This window comes from Mesoplodon mirus (genome assembly GCF_964341445.2).
Source record: "Mesoplodon mirus genome assembly, chromosome: 1".
Taxonomy (NCBI): domain Eukaryota; kingdom Metazoa; phylum Chordata; class Mammalia; order Artiodactyla; family Ziphiidae; genus Mesoplodon; species Mesoplodon mirus.
Genome location: NC_138976.1, coordinates 79,029,475 through 79,044,155, shown reverse-complemented (window position 1 = coordinate 79,044,155; position 14,681 = coordinate 79,029,475). Strand labels below are relative to the sequence as shown.

The 14,681-nt window shown below is 40.1% G+C and overlaps 1 protein-coding gene across 6 annotated transcripts in view; it reads left to right on the top strand.

Moving 5' to 3' along the window:
- The window catches only part of TRPM3 (transient receptor potential cation channel subfamily M member 3), a gene marked incomplete at its 5' end in the record, with an annotated part of 816,760 nt that overhangs the window by 251,104 nt on the left and 550,975 nt on the right, over positions 1-14,681 (top strand). The gene's annotated exons all lie outside the window — the stretch shown is intronic.

The window sequence follows — 14,681 nt, the reverse complement described above, 5'->3', positions numbered from 1 at the left end:
TACTGCCTTTCCCTCTCCCTCTTGATAATCGGCTCATCCTATCACTTCTTTTTTTTTTTTTTGCGGTACGCAGGCCTCTCACTGTTGTGGCCTCTCCCTTGCGGAGCACAGGCTCCAGACGCGCAGGCTCAGCGGCCATGGCTCACGGGCCCAGCCGCTCGGCAGCATGTGGGATCTTCCCGGACTGGGGCACGAACCTGTGTCCCCTGCATCGGCAGGCGGACTCTCTACCACTGCACCACCAGGGAAGCCCCCTATCACTTCTTTTAGGCTCAGTCTAACTAGTCCAGTCCAGGCCCTCACTTTGGCACTAACAATGCATGGTTAGCTGGCACACTGCATTTCTCGTCAAATTGTTCTCTGTTTCAAGTGTGTTCGCTTTTTCTCCTAAACTGGGTTATCAATTCCTTGAAAGCAGGGGAAATGCTGGGATTAAGAACTAAGGAAAATCAAGGTTCAATATCTTCTGGAAGTTCTCCTTTATCTAGTTCATCATTCTAATGTATGAAATTTCTATTAATAAAAGTTTAAACTGTCCTCTTAAAATATTTTTAAACAAAAGTTAATTTTTAGAATCCAGGCTCTACGGCAGCTGCAGTGTCACTGAGGGAATAAAATAGGTTAATTACCTTGACTTCCTAGAAGTAATTCCTTTGAAGTAAGAAAGCAGCCTCTGCCTGTCAGGATTTCAGAGTGAAGGATGAAGGCATTTTTAACAGCAGCTTGGAATAGCAAGGACAAGGGGATGATGACTCTGATATAGTTATGGATGCTATAATATTTATGTCTGTATTTAATTGGGAAATATTCTTAGAAACTGAATGAATCTTATAAAATTGCTATTTCCTCTTCATGCATATTTTCATCTTATAATTTGCCTACTCTTAAGTGATTATTTCTTTAAATACTATCTTCTAAATACCAGTAACAAAATGTCTGAAAAGAAAAGGTGCCTACAGTCTTACAGAGTGAGAGAAATTATATTTTGTTTTTACACTCCTTTTGATTTTATTTATTTCCAGCATTATTGACATATAATTGACACATAACATTATGTAAGCTTAAGGTATACATGTTGATTTGATACATGTAAATGTTGCAAAATGATTACCATCATAGGTTAGTTACCACCTCTACCCCCATCACATAGTTACCATCTCTTTTTCTTCATTTCATTATAAATTGCCTGGGTGTGTAACCTACTCTATACAGAAGCTTTTATATTAAACTACTGTGAGAAACATATTATTATGTTTATACTACCTAAAATAAAACATATTGAATTTACGTACCCACTTTCTGTAATATTCTCCACTCTGTTGTATTTTAAGCTGTAAATATGTATAACACATGCATAAGAATTCCTCCTTGAAAGTCTTACCAATATAAATGCAATAATACACTGTAAATCATATTTATCCATTGCTACATTTGCCATGTGTAGGTTTATTGCACTCTTTCTACAGTGTGGCTATATGATAAAAATCTTATCTAGAGGAAAATGAATTCCAAAAATTACCAAGCTGAATAATTCTTATACTGAGTTTAAGGTCATATCTTGGTTTAATATAAAACATTTTCTGTTAGCAAAGGCAGGTTCGTTAGAAGCATTTTTTTCCAAACTGTCCTTTCCATTGTGGTACAAAAATACAATCTCCCTGTTAGCTTAAGGAACTTAAGGCAAACAAAAAATGAAAACCTCATAAAACTCAATTAGGATAACCCTATGTGGTGCTTCCATATGACTAAAAACTAAACCTTAGTGTGCTAGTTCCAGAGGCAGAGGAGGCAAGAGCTAAAAGTCTAAAAGCCCAGTGACATTTGGGGTCCGGGTTTAGTAACTTTAAGAATATTTTTAATATCGTTTGGGTCTTTTTTAAGTTGAGTATTTGTGTGTGGCAATAGCTGGGTTTCCTAATGCATGAATGACGCTGAATCCTGTCTATGTGTGTGAAAACTTGGGTGTTCAGTGTGCTGATTGCTTTTCATACCTTCCAGTATTTCTCCTCATGGCTTAGATTTTTAATGCCTCTCCTATCCGTGTCCTTTACCTTTTGATGATTTCAATTTCTATGTTAAAAGCCATTTGATTCCTCCATCACCTGGCTTTATGCCTTCTTTGATAGCACAGCTACTTGGCAGCAGCCCAGACACTAAGTACAATGAGTGTTGCTTTGCTTCAAAGATCTCTTCTTGGTCCTCTTTCTTTCCCTGTTATACCATCCTCACAGCCTACCGCCACTGAGACCAGCGTGCCCGTCACATCTACATCACTGGCTGCCTGCCAGCTCATCACACTCCTTCCTCTCTTTTACCTGTAGTCTTCCTTATATTAGAGATTTGTTTTTTCTACCCACATTTCCCTTGGTCTGCCTCATTGTTTCCCAAATGCACTGATAATGCCTGCAACTGTTTCAGCTTATGTTCTCTGCTCTTCTGCTCCTCAACTGCCAGGCTTGATGGGAGAGAAGCATAGAATTATACAGGCCGAGCCTATTACAGGTTCACACAAATGCAGTTTGACTATCATTGCAGCTCCGCAAGACATTTACTTCTCTTCTGTGCAGTCCTAACCTTACCCTCCCAGAGGCTGCTTGTGACCTTTTTTCTCTTCTTTGAATCCCAATCCTGCCTTCCCTCACTTCCAAATTCATGGCTAAGATCATTACAGTCTGGCAGGAGCTGCTCTGCATCTTCGGTCATGTTTACCTCCATGGGTTTCTTCCTTCCTCCCAGTCATCTTCTCCCTAAACTCCCTGCCCCCATGGTATTTGGCCCACCTGCCATTCTCTTCATGACTGCTTCAGGGCTCTCAGTCTCTCTTTCAATTCCAGTAGCCCCAGCTGCTCCTCTTCTTCTTTTAAGCAAGATTAGCCCTCAGTATCTGAAAACAAAACAGCCAAATGTGTTTTTCTTGGCCTCGCTCTCTAATCTTAGTACTCAAACATGGCTTTGTTCCTTCTGTTGAGCTGTTAGAATGTGTGGTCCTCACCTAATGGCTACATCACCTTCATCAGCAGCATCTCTTAAAGTTCTCGGACTCTGACTTCTAAACTTGCTTTATCCAGATTCTGCCCAATAAATAGTCCTGCCCTGTTTTCCGCTGGTTACCTGATAGCTCCTTTTTACCTTTCAGACTTTAAATATATATTTTTAAAAGTTTATCCTTGGGGCTGCCCTGGTGGCGCAGTGGTTGAGAATCCGCCTGCCGATGCAGGGGATACGGGTTCGTGCCCCGGTCTGGGAGGATCCCACATGCCGCGGAGAGGCTGGGCCCGTGAACCATGGCCGCTGAGCCTGCGCAGCCGAAGCCTGTGCTCCGCAATGGGAGAGGCCACAACAGTGAGAGGCCCGCGTATCGGAAAAAAAAAAAAAAAAAAAAGTTTATCCTTGATACTTTTCCCTCCTGGTTCTTTGCTTGGCATTCCCCAGTTCCAACTATCAACTGTCTTTTCATGATGCCCCAAGATATGTCTCCACACAAATCTCTCTCTAGAATTACAACTCTATTTTCAAAGGCCTACTGGACATTCCAACTTAATTTTCCTATGATTGCTTCCATTTAGCTTGTCTAAAAGTTAATCAGTTATCTTTTTCCAAAGCCTTTCCCCTTTGACATTTTTTTCCAAATGGCTTTTCATTTCCAAATTTATTTTATTTTAATTTTTGAGGGAAGAAATATAATACTAGCGGAGACATACTCTTTTGACTTGGTGCCAAAATAATCATATACAGACTCAGTTATCACTTCTGTAGATTATGAAATATTTTCCTTCATAGGAAGTACATTGTATTGCAGATGATTATTGTGATCTGGTTTATCTTGGAGCGCAGTGAATGTAGAATGATTTTATTTTTAGCAATTTATAATGTAATGCAATGCCCAGATCATGTCAGTTATTTGCTGATCAAATTCGTTGTATTTTTACAAGTAAAAACTCACAAGTAAGAACAGTAATTTCAGGAAATAAATTGGTCTTCCTAGGTAGTACATCTAAAAACAAATTCAAAGTTGTCTCATGCTGTCCTCCAGCCGTTTCAATGTCATTCTTACCTTGAATGAAGGTAGAAAAAAAACATTTGGACAATTTGTGACATGCTTGTCTCCAAAGCTGGTTTACAGGCAGGTAGTAATCTGTCTCTCCCCTCAGCCCCCCAGGGAATTTTCCATAAAGAACCCAGACACCTCCATCAGTGCACAGCCAGGGACCTACCTTCTCCCAAATGTAGGGAGATACTTGCCAACTACGTTTTAAGGAATAGCATTTTTGCAAAGTATAAATTGTTTCTTTCATTACCACCAAATGTAAGATTCTAAGGTAAATATACTGCCTTTCCATATATGTTCCATAGGAGGGGAACAAGTTTTCCTCTTTTCTCTTAGGGTTCCTGTCTAGGTCTGAATATTAAACTGGCAAAGACAGATTAACAGGAGAAAAGCATGCACATTTATTTAATGTAAGTTTTATGTGACATGGGAGCCTTCATAAGGAAATAGAGACCCAAAGAAACAATTAGCCCTGAGTATTTTTATGCTAGGTTTGATGAAGAGTGATCAGACGTGGAGAGATATGATAGGGCAAAGAGTATGAGGTAAGTGTAGTAATCTGGGGAAAAATTAGCAAGACCTGTTTGTTCGGATTCTTCTGGGCATCCTTTGTCTCCAGAGATAAGGATGCTCCTTTCCTGGTGTAGAGGAGCATCCTCATCTATACCTCTCACATGTGAGGTTCTGAAGTCATAACCTGTTTCAGGGGAGAAGTTGTAGCGAAAGGTCAGAGTGACCTTCCTGCTTCTACTGTTTTCTTAAACTCCCTCAGCTTACAATATTCAGCATACTAAGGTGACATATTTTGGGATAGTATGTCCTGAACCCCATCATTTACAGTTTACCTCCTGCATTCTTTGTTTCTCTAGCTGTCCTTATTTTTCTGTAATTAGGAAAACTTACTTATAAGACTCTACCAAGGAAAATGGGTGTTTGGAACAGGAAAGTCCTTTTAAACTGTTCCTACGTGTTTGTATGGAAATTTGAAGAACCTGGGGCAAAGTTAAATTGCGATGCATAAGAAAGTGGTAGCAGTATTAGGGGCAGAGAAGGAAGATCAGGGAAAAATGGTAAATATATTGCCCCGGTATATTCCCCCAGTATGGGAAACCCCAGTAGGAGGCTGGGTGAAGGGACTGGAGGACAAGGAACGTGTGCAATGAGGATTTAGGAAGTAGGCTATAGGGAATAAGACACAATGCCTTTCTCCAGTTATACTATAATATGTTCAGGGAAGTCAACTTTGATCACTAATCCTTTTCAGTATAAGTAGATTGTTTCTGGAAATGCAAAGACTCCTACACACTGATGGCACTCCTAAAGACTGCATGGTGGTGTTACAACTCACGTAGCAGAAAGCAGTTGTGATGCCACTGTTTTCTATTCATATTCATCATCAACATATATTCATGGCACGGGTTGATGCTTGAGGCACTATGAAAAATGCAGTTATGAGACAAGACACTTACAAGTCTAGTTATGGAGAGAGAACAACAATTATAAAAGCAATTGGGTATCATTGACAAGTGGGTGGTCCAGTCAAAAGGTGTTCAGAGGAGGAAGACATGGTTTGCAGAAAAACCATGTCTACCAGCTGTTCCTTCCTTCCCACATCTATGTGACTTTCTGCTTTGTCATGTATTAATATTTTGTAAATACCTTTGCCCTTTAGATACCTCTGTTTTCCATGTATGATGTCCTTGTGAAACTTTACACCATCTTTAGTTTTTGTGTTTCTTATGCTGCACCCTGATTCAATCCATTTTAGTTCAATGAGAAGAACCTACTTAGCTATTCTGTTTGGGGAGTTCTTTTACGTACATCACATTCAGTAAATCTGGGCTACAATGAGAAAGCTTTGATTGTTCCTCTCTGAGACCTCACAACTAAAGATATGACTTGTTATTTGGTGGCAAATGTCCTTTAAGCATAACAATGATGAAACTCTTAAGGACTTGTAGTCTTATTTTTTTTTTTAACACATTCATCTCACAGGAATGAGGTCATCCCTGTTCCCCTCCCCCTCTCTCCCAACAAGTATCTGTGTAGCTAAATTCTTCTGATACTTCTAAGACTCAGTCTAGAAGCAACTTCCTCCAAAAAGTCTTCTATGATGCCAAACTATTCTCATTTTGATGTTAGAAGCTGCCACGTTATGCAGTTCCAGGGGACGCCATTTACTTCCAGTCTATGTGAGCGACACCTCCCGGATTTACGCAGCTCACAGCCTGAGCAGCAGTACACGGCAGCCTTGGGTGCTTCTGCCATAGTACCCTATGCCTCAACTATTACATTATTGTTCCTTTCTATTTATGATTCTGTCCCCTAACACATTGTAAGTATTTTAGAGACAGAAACTGTAACTTAATTCTCCGCCCATAGTAATTACCGTGTAAAGGTTTATTTTATTAGTGAAAAGGAAAGAAAGAAGTTGAATGGAACCTCTTTGTAAAATTCATACCTTAATGATGTCTCTAAAGACCTATGGTTAACTCACACTGTTGTTACATATCCTGACTCATAGGTGTAGCAGTCCAGACTTTCTCCCCGATTCTGACTCCTGATCCAAAATACCGGGGTTTCCATTTTCTAAGAGCCTTGTACCCTTCTGACCCCATCTATTCCCTATCCCTTTCTCTATCTGCTGTAATCTTGTTCATTGGCCGTTATCACCTTATTCCCCTGACTCATTAACTCTATGGAACAAGTACTGGAGAATCTTTTCAAAACTCTACCAACTCCAGTTTCTCCTCCAGGTCTTTCCCCCTCTTACTTCTGTTGTGCATCTCTCCCATCCTCCTCCACACTTGCCACCAAAAGTTAGAAATTCAGCAATAAAGGTTGAAATTAGATTTTTATATCACTGTATATTTTTCTTCTCTGCCTTCCTCCCCAATTGGGAGGAAGGCAGAGAAGAAAAATCCATAGGTTTAGTAATATCAGTTAGATATCAAATCTGTTTGTCTAACAGAATAACTGATTAGGGTGCATGCCTCTTAAATAGGTTAAAAATATTTTTTTATTTTTAGAAATAGGTTTTAGGTGACTTTCCTAATCCACCCTTGATCAGTATGCGTGGCCTCATTCTGCACATCATTTGTCTATTGCATATAAACAACATTCACCTACATACTCTCCCCTTTCAAGTCTGCGTTTCCAATTTTCTCTTACATAGAAGAGATCTGGGGGGTCCTGTTTCCAGCCATTGGTGAACATGAAGAGCAAGCCTTGCAAACTGGGGACTTTGACCTGCAGATGTGCTTTATTTAGAAAGCATACTACTTGGAAAAATTATTTTTTATTTAACAAATGAAATTGGAAGATTTCACATAAGAATTCAACTTTACAAGTTTTCTTTAAAACTTGTTTTGAAATCCAACAGATGATCTTCTTTACAACATGGTAAAAATCAGTGGGGCTTAGTAGCAATTACTTCATTTATACTGATTTCCACTCCCCATAGACCACAGTCGTCACTACTCCTTATTGTCTCCCTAATGTGGAGGTCCAATGCATCTCTGCTCTTTCACTGTATTCTCTTATTGTGGAGAAATACTTCCTTGTATCCCTGGTTTTGTCAATTATAGGAAAATGAAAAATGACTGGAGAGGGCAGTTTATTTCATGCAAAAAGTGGAAGTAGCTTATTTCCTTGTGCCAGTGACACATATTTTTATACATCAAATGCAAAAAAAAATGTGTTTGTGGAACTTTAACCAGGCACCTTCACTCATTTAAGTTACTTTCTTGTTCTTGTACACATATTCTGTGACCCTTGAAAAATAAAAAGAACGATATTAAAATAATAACAACATTCCAGGAAGTAACTCATTGCCAGTGGCGTAGGAGAATCCATGTAGAAAGAAGGTCAGGGTTAAAGAAAGGTGTTGGAGATGTTGAAGTGGCAAACAACAGTGAAGCAAGGCTCTGACTTAAACTCTTGTAACTCTAGATCACTGTGTAATACCCACTGCTGTCTCATCCTCTCCACACAAGTGGAAGATGGGGCCTGGATTGGGAGAGGACAGATAGCGTAGGATCTGTCTTAATTTACCCTCTGGATACTTAGAAATCCAAATGAGTGAAAACTAGACCACAGGGAAGACAGCACATAAGTTTTATTTTCAGAGTCATTGTAGTCTGTATGCCATTTGGAAGCAGAAGTGTCTTGGTGGCTTCAAAGCCATACAAACAATACCAATAAATAGTACACAGTGATGGGTGGTAGCTGTTAATTTGGTTTGCTTTGCCCATTAAAATACCATTTTTGGCAATCTATTTTTGTATTCTCTGTAAGATGATAACCATATTTTTTCCTCTAAATGAGGTATGTCATAGTGCACTTATTTTCAGCTTCAACAAAGTTAATTCCATAGCAGTCTATTTGTCACGGTATTATGCAGCTGTTGGTGCGATAACCGTGTACCTAATAAAAAGTATTGTTTTATTTCCTCCATTCTCCCACATCCTGCCCTCCACTTACCCCTTCTAATTTCTCAATTTTTTCTTCTGCAGAGTGCAGCTAGAATGTTGTTAGAGTTTTAAAAAAATTATGCTGTCATGATTCCCTCCATAATTAGCTTATTGGGAAAGTTTGGGTAAATATCTCATAGCTCAGCAGGGAAAACATTAAAAAACCAAAAACAAAAAACTCTTACTCAACTCAACTTGTGCAAGGGGTGAAGTTACTAGGGAGTTTTAATTGAAACCTCAACCATGAGCGTATACTTCTCAGAATTCTGAAAACTGCTAATTAGGTTCAAAATTAACTTCTGCATGGGGTAGAAGACTATTGAATTTAGGAATGTATTGTCACTATGTGGAAAAGTGATATCTATAAATAACCCAAAATGAACTGTGTCACGAGAGAAAGAAGTGTGTATATGTTTTTTGTTTTTTGTTTGTTTTATTTTTTTGGCGGGGGGGGCAGGAGATAATTGGTTCTTTCATTGGTTTTATGGACAAAGGAGATATTATTCTGGTAAGTTCACTCTTGTGTTCTAGAATAAAGTATGGGGATAGCAGAGAAAAATAACAATGAATTTTAAATAAAAGATAACATCTTTATACCATACTCAGTGTTCTTGAGGAAAAACACATGAGGAAGGTAAGATAAATAAATGAGGAAATCATCCAGGTAGGTCAGACTGAAATGAATACATCTTTTTTCAGAATTATCTGGATATTGTTCTACTGCCTTTTAGTCAGTGGCTTTATAACAACCACTGACCAGCCCAAATAATGTCTTTCATTTGATTCAAATTTTTGAAATAATGGCTGTAATAAATAAATTTTATTTTTGCTTTTCTTTTTATTTTAGATTTGTTTTATTCCTTGTGGTGCCAGATATTTGAGAGAGCCTAGTACATATGTATTGGTTGAGAAATATAGTTTGGCATAAGAGAGTAAAATGATGATCTCTCTGATATAAAGGGGAAACTTGAAAAAAAATTATTGAAACAGCATAAAACATTTAAAGAAAAAATGTGGACCAACTATATTTTAGAGACCAACTGTGATACTTACTTGGTATAATATTGGAATATTCAATGGAGTTCTTGAATCCCTTCTGCAATTTACCTCATTTTTCTCAAACAAGATGATGAGAAGAGATTAAAGTGATGTGGACAGTACCTGGGGTATTTCCATGTTATTCACCATAATTCCTTTAATCAATTTAAATTAATCAGTGTATGATTCCAGTCATTTGTATGAGCTTTCAATCTGTGCAACACATTATTTTACATTGTTGCTGTCTTAAATAGTCAATTTCCAAATATTTTATGCTTGATAGTATGGCTAAATTTACTTTTTTATGATGAAAGATATATTTAAGTTTCACTTTTGCGCCTATACATTGATGGTCCATGAGTCCTTTTGATTCTTCAAAACACTGTTTTAAAGAACATACAGGGAGCTTCCCTGATGGCGCAGTGGTTGAGAGTCTGCCTGCCGATGCAAGGGACACGGGTTCGTGCCCCGGTCCGGGAAGATCCCACATGCCGCGGAGCGGCTGGGCCCGTGAGCCATGGCCGCTGAGCCTGCACGTCTGGAGCCTGTGCTCCGCAACGGGAGAGGCCACAACAGTGAGAGGCCCGCATACCGCAAAAAAAAAAAAAAAAAAAAAAAGAATATACAGGGCTTCCCTGGTGGCACAGTGGTTAAGAATCCACCTGCCAATTCAGGGGACACGGGTTCGAGCCCTGGCCGGGGAAGATCCCACATGCCGCGGAGCAGCTAAGCCTGTGCGCCACAACTACTGAAGCCTGCGCGCTTAGAGCCAGTGCTCCGCAACAAGAGAAGCCAGGACAATGAGAAGCCCACGCACCACAACAAAGAGTAGTCCCCACTCACCACAACTAGAGAAAACCCGCACTCAGCAATGAAGACCCAATGCAGCCAAAAATAAATTAATTAATTTAAGAAAAAGAATATACTAACATGGAAACATTACATTTTTATTTCTTTAGCCACAGCTGTCAACCTACTGTGTTTGTTGAATTTCCTGTTTCCTTCCAGTCCATTTTGGCCTGTCGCCATAACTTTCTGGTCACTTTGGCTTATTATAATTAGTCTAATCCTGTTTAACTTCCGATATCATATCTTATTTCATTGTTTTCTTCCCTCCCCCCAGCTGTAGATTGTGATCTTGGCTACTTGGACTTTGGAGAGTAGGAGGGTCTGCCTTTTAGATCTTCATTACCTCTTCCTTTTTAAGGTCCAGTCTCTTGAAATAGGGAGAGAGAGGAATAGTGGAAGCAGAGCTTGTCTGTAACTAAGCTGCTCTGATTCCATCTGTGATCTACTCAGAGAATGGTCTTTGCGTAGATGTTACATTTGGGTGGGGGTGGGGGAGTGAGGGCTTTGTTCCTCCTCCTTTTGATGACCTCTATTGCTGACAACTCCTGCAGAGAAAGACAGCTAGTTTCCCTTGAGTCCTTCCAGAAGGCCATGTTCCCAGTTCCTTCTGGTACTTCCTCGTCTGTCTCTGCCCTTCGTCTGTCTTCCTTGCTCCTTCATATGGGGCCACAGGAGTCATAGGAGGCTTCTTCTGTCCCCTCTGATGGCCTCTGGGAACTGAGAAGGGGCTGCCCCACCATTTTTCTTCACAAGTGTAATGGACATTAGTCCTTTTAAGACTTGCTGACAATAGACTACTCTGAAGACCTTTCTGCTTTCGGACAACCCTAGCCCAGAAATGGGCACCAGGTTCTATATTTATTATTATCCTACATTTCAGGGGGTAGATGTTGACCTCGCCTGAGAACTTTCTCACTGTTCTCAACTCCAGCTCAGGAATCAGCCAGCCAGGTTTCCTCACCAACTGCTGTACATGAGTCTCCTCCTCCCCTGACATGCTTGGCTTTAGCAAAATATTATTCTTGCCTTTCTCTTATGGTTGGGACAGGCATGAGTAGCCTCTCACCACAGAATGCATAGCCATTAAGTCTAAGGCTGACCTTCAGGATCGTTCATCTATGCACTTGGGGGAATAGAGGACAGAGAAAAAGTTAGTGAATGGGGGCTCTGGGAGCTGCTTCTGCCTCTGAGAAGAGGAACATATCTGGGGGGCTTGTTGTTAGTACAATATTGTGCCCTCCCTGTAATATAAAAGGTCCCTCTCAACATGCTGTTAGTGTGTGTGTGTGTGTGTGTGAGACAGTCTCTCTCTTCCATGAATTTTTTTTTTTTTTTTGCTGTACGCGGGCCTCTCACTGCTGTGGCCTCTCCCGTTGCGGAGCACAGGCTCCGGACACAGGCTCCGCGGCCATGGCTCGCGGGCCCAGCCGCTCTGCGGCATGTGGGATCTTCCGGGACCGGGGCACGAACCCGTGTCCCCTGCATCGGCAGGCGGACTCTCAACCACTGCGCCACCAGGGAAGCCCTCTTCCATGAATTTTAAGCTACTTTGAGGCAGAAACCATATATTGCAGCTTTTTCATCCCTTCCAACTACCACTTTAACAATAAAATTGATATCAAAATGGTAATAATAATAGTAAAAAGAGTAAATGGTGCTCACTTTTTAGGTCAGGCACTGTTCTAAAAGATTTATATATATTTATGCATTTAATCCTCACAAACCCTATGAGGTCGGTATTGTTATTGCTGCAATTTAGCTTGTGAAAATAGGTTATGGAGTGGTAACTTGCCGAAAAGTCACACAGCTGATAAGCGATGAAGCTGGGGTTGGAACCCAGGCAGCCTGGCTCTGAGGTTTATCAATACTGATTGTCCTCATCACAAGCATATGGCCTTACTGTGAACAGGTGTTGGTAAAGTTAATTAGAAACAGGGATAATTTGCTCAGTCTGATTTAGTATGTGAAGGAACATGTTAAATTTTAATTTAAGTGAATTACTTAAGAGAAAAATCAGACTATTATTTATGCATACAACTTCATAAATTATTGTTGAACTCAGTGAATATGAAACTTTATAGGTGAAATATAAGCAAAAAATTAGTCCCGAAAGAATTGAGAACATTAAAACAATTCCTTCTAAAGATGAGTCAGAATAGTTACTTAATGAGTGACTGTCCCTGAATATATTAGATATGTTTATAAAGGTAAGTTTACAAAGTTCAAACCATATTGGTTATCTAGTTTCAGACACTATCTGGTATCTCTTTGTTGACAAGAAAATAAAAATCAGAGTTCAGAACGATGAAGTCCATTGTTCTCACCTTGCATCTCCTTAAAATCACTGATGATCTTCTCCCAGATTTAAACAGATGCTTTTCAGACCATATCTGTCATAATCCCCTTCCCTCTCCTCCTCTGTCTCCAGCTCTGCCCCTTGTTTTCCACCCACTCATTTTCCCCTCAGTCTGTCCACTGCACCAGCTCTGAGGTGCACTGAGTCTCCTCTCTGCTCTTTTCCTGCTGTGCATTCTTTGCCCTCTACCGCTTCTCTGGCCAGCTCCCTGCAGTTCTAACTAACAATGGTTATCTGGGGCAAATTCAACTCTCTGGACAATGCTCTAATGGAGAAAAAGAAAGAAAACTGGTCAGCTAAAACATGGCCTAAATTTTTCACAAGCTCTTACCTCTACCCCATCCAATAAACATTTCTGTAAACCATTTCAAATTGTTAAAAGAAGCAAGTATTTCCCTTTCTGACTTACTTCACTCTGTATGACAGACTCTGGGTCCATCCACGTCTCTACAAATGACCCAGTTTCATTTCTTTTTTATGGCTGAGTAATATTCCATTGTATATATGTACCACACAATATCATATATTAAGTCATATATGTGGAATCTAGAAAAATGGTACAGATGGACCTATTTGCAGGGAAGGAATAGAGAATGCAGATGTAGAGAATGGATGTGTGGACGTGGGGAGGGGAGCGGGGAATGAATAGGGAGATTGGGATTGACGTATGTGCACTGCCATGTGTAAAACGGATAGCTGGTGGGAACCTGCTGTGTAGCGCTGGGAGCTCTGCTTGGTGCTCTGTGGTGACCTAGATGGGTGGGATGGCAGGGTAGGGTGGGAGGGAGGTCCAAGAGGGAGAGGATATATGTATACGTATAGCTGATTCACTTCGTTGTACAGCAGAAACTAACACAACATTGTAAAGCAACTACACTCCAATTTAAAAGAGGAAAAAGAAGTAGATTCAGTGAACTTGTTATTTGGTGGATTGACTTTCAGCAATCCAGCCTTAAATGAAGTGGCCATTCAGTCAGCTGGTAAAATGGTGAATTGTCTTTTGGGATATTGGCCCTGAGGCTGCCCTGGTTCCTGCCTTTCTGGTTGTTCAGCTTGTCCTTTGATACCATGACCTATCCCAGCATGCTTTGTGCTTAAGCTGGTTGGCCTCTGTGACTTGATGGAAAGAACCCTGACTGTTTTGAACCTTCGTTCAGCTAGTCTCTGAGCAGGTCTGTTGGGAGTGGCAGAAGCAGAAAACTCTGGCGCCATCTGGCTCTCCTGTTTTCAGAGTTCCTGTGATCACCTGTGGTCTGTGCACCTGTCTTGCTCACAGTATAAACCTGGACTTTTTAATATGTATATTATATTGTAGATACACACTGATGGGGTTAGGATTAGGGTTAGAGTTATGGTTATGGTTAGCTTAGTGCTGGATTTTGGATTCTCTGGTGAGATTCCTCTGGTCACAGAGACTATTAACCTCCATATGGCCAAATCCAGTAGCTATAATTCTGTCATTATATTTCCTGATAATCCTATTGATTTTTGCAATGTTGAACATTCTCTGCTACTTAAAATCTTTTTCTTTTGTTTCCAGAATCCATAGGATTTGTGGTTTCTCTTTTATTAATAAATAAAAATTTACTTTTTAAATAAACTGTTACTTGTGTCATCTTTACAAATCTATCTTTAGCCACCCACTCCCTTTAATAATGTGTTTCTTCAGGACTTAGGCTCTGACCCTCTAGTTACCTTACCTTACATTCTATTTTTAAAAAATATTTATTTACTTACTTACTTATCTGGCTACACTAGGCCTCAGTTGCAGCATGCAGGATCTTTGTTGCTGCTTGTGAGATCTTCATTGCGGCATGTGAGATCTTTTTAGTTGCAGCATGTGTCATCTTTTTGTTAGTTGCAGCATGTGGGATCTTTAATTGCGGCATGCGGGCTCTTAGTTGCAGCATGTGGGATC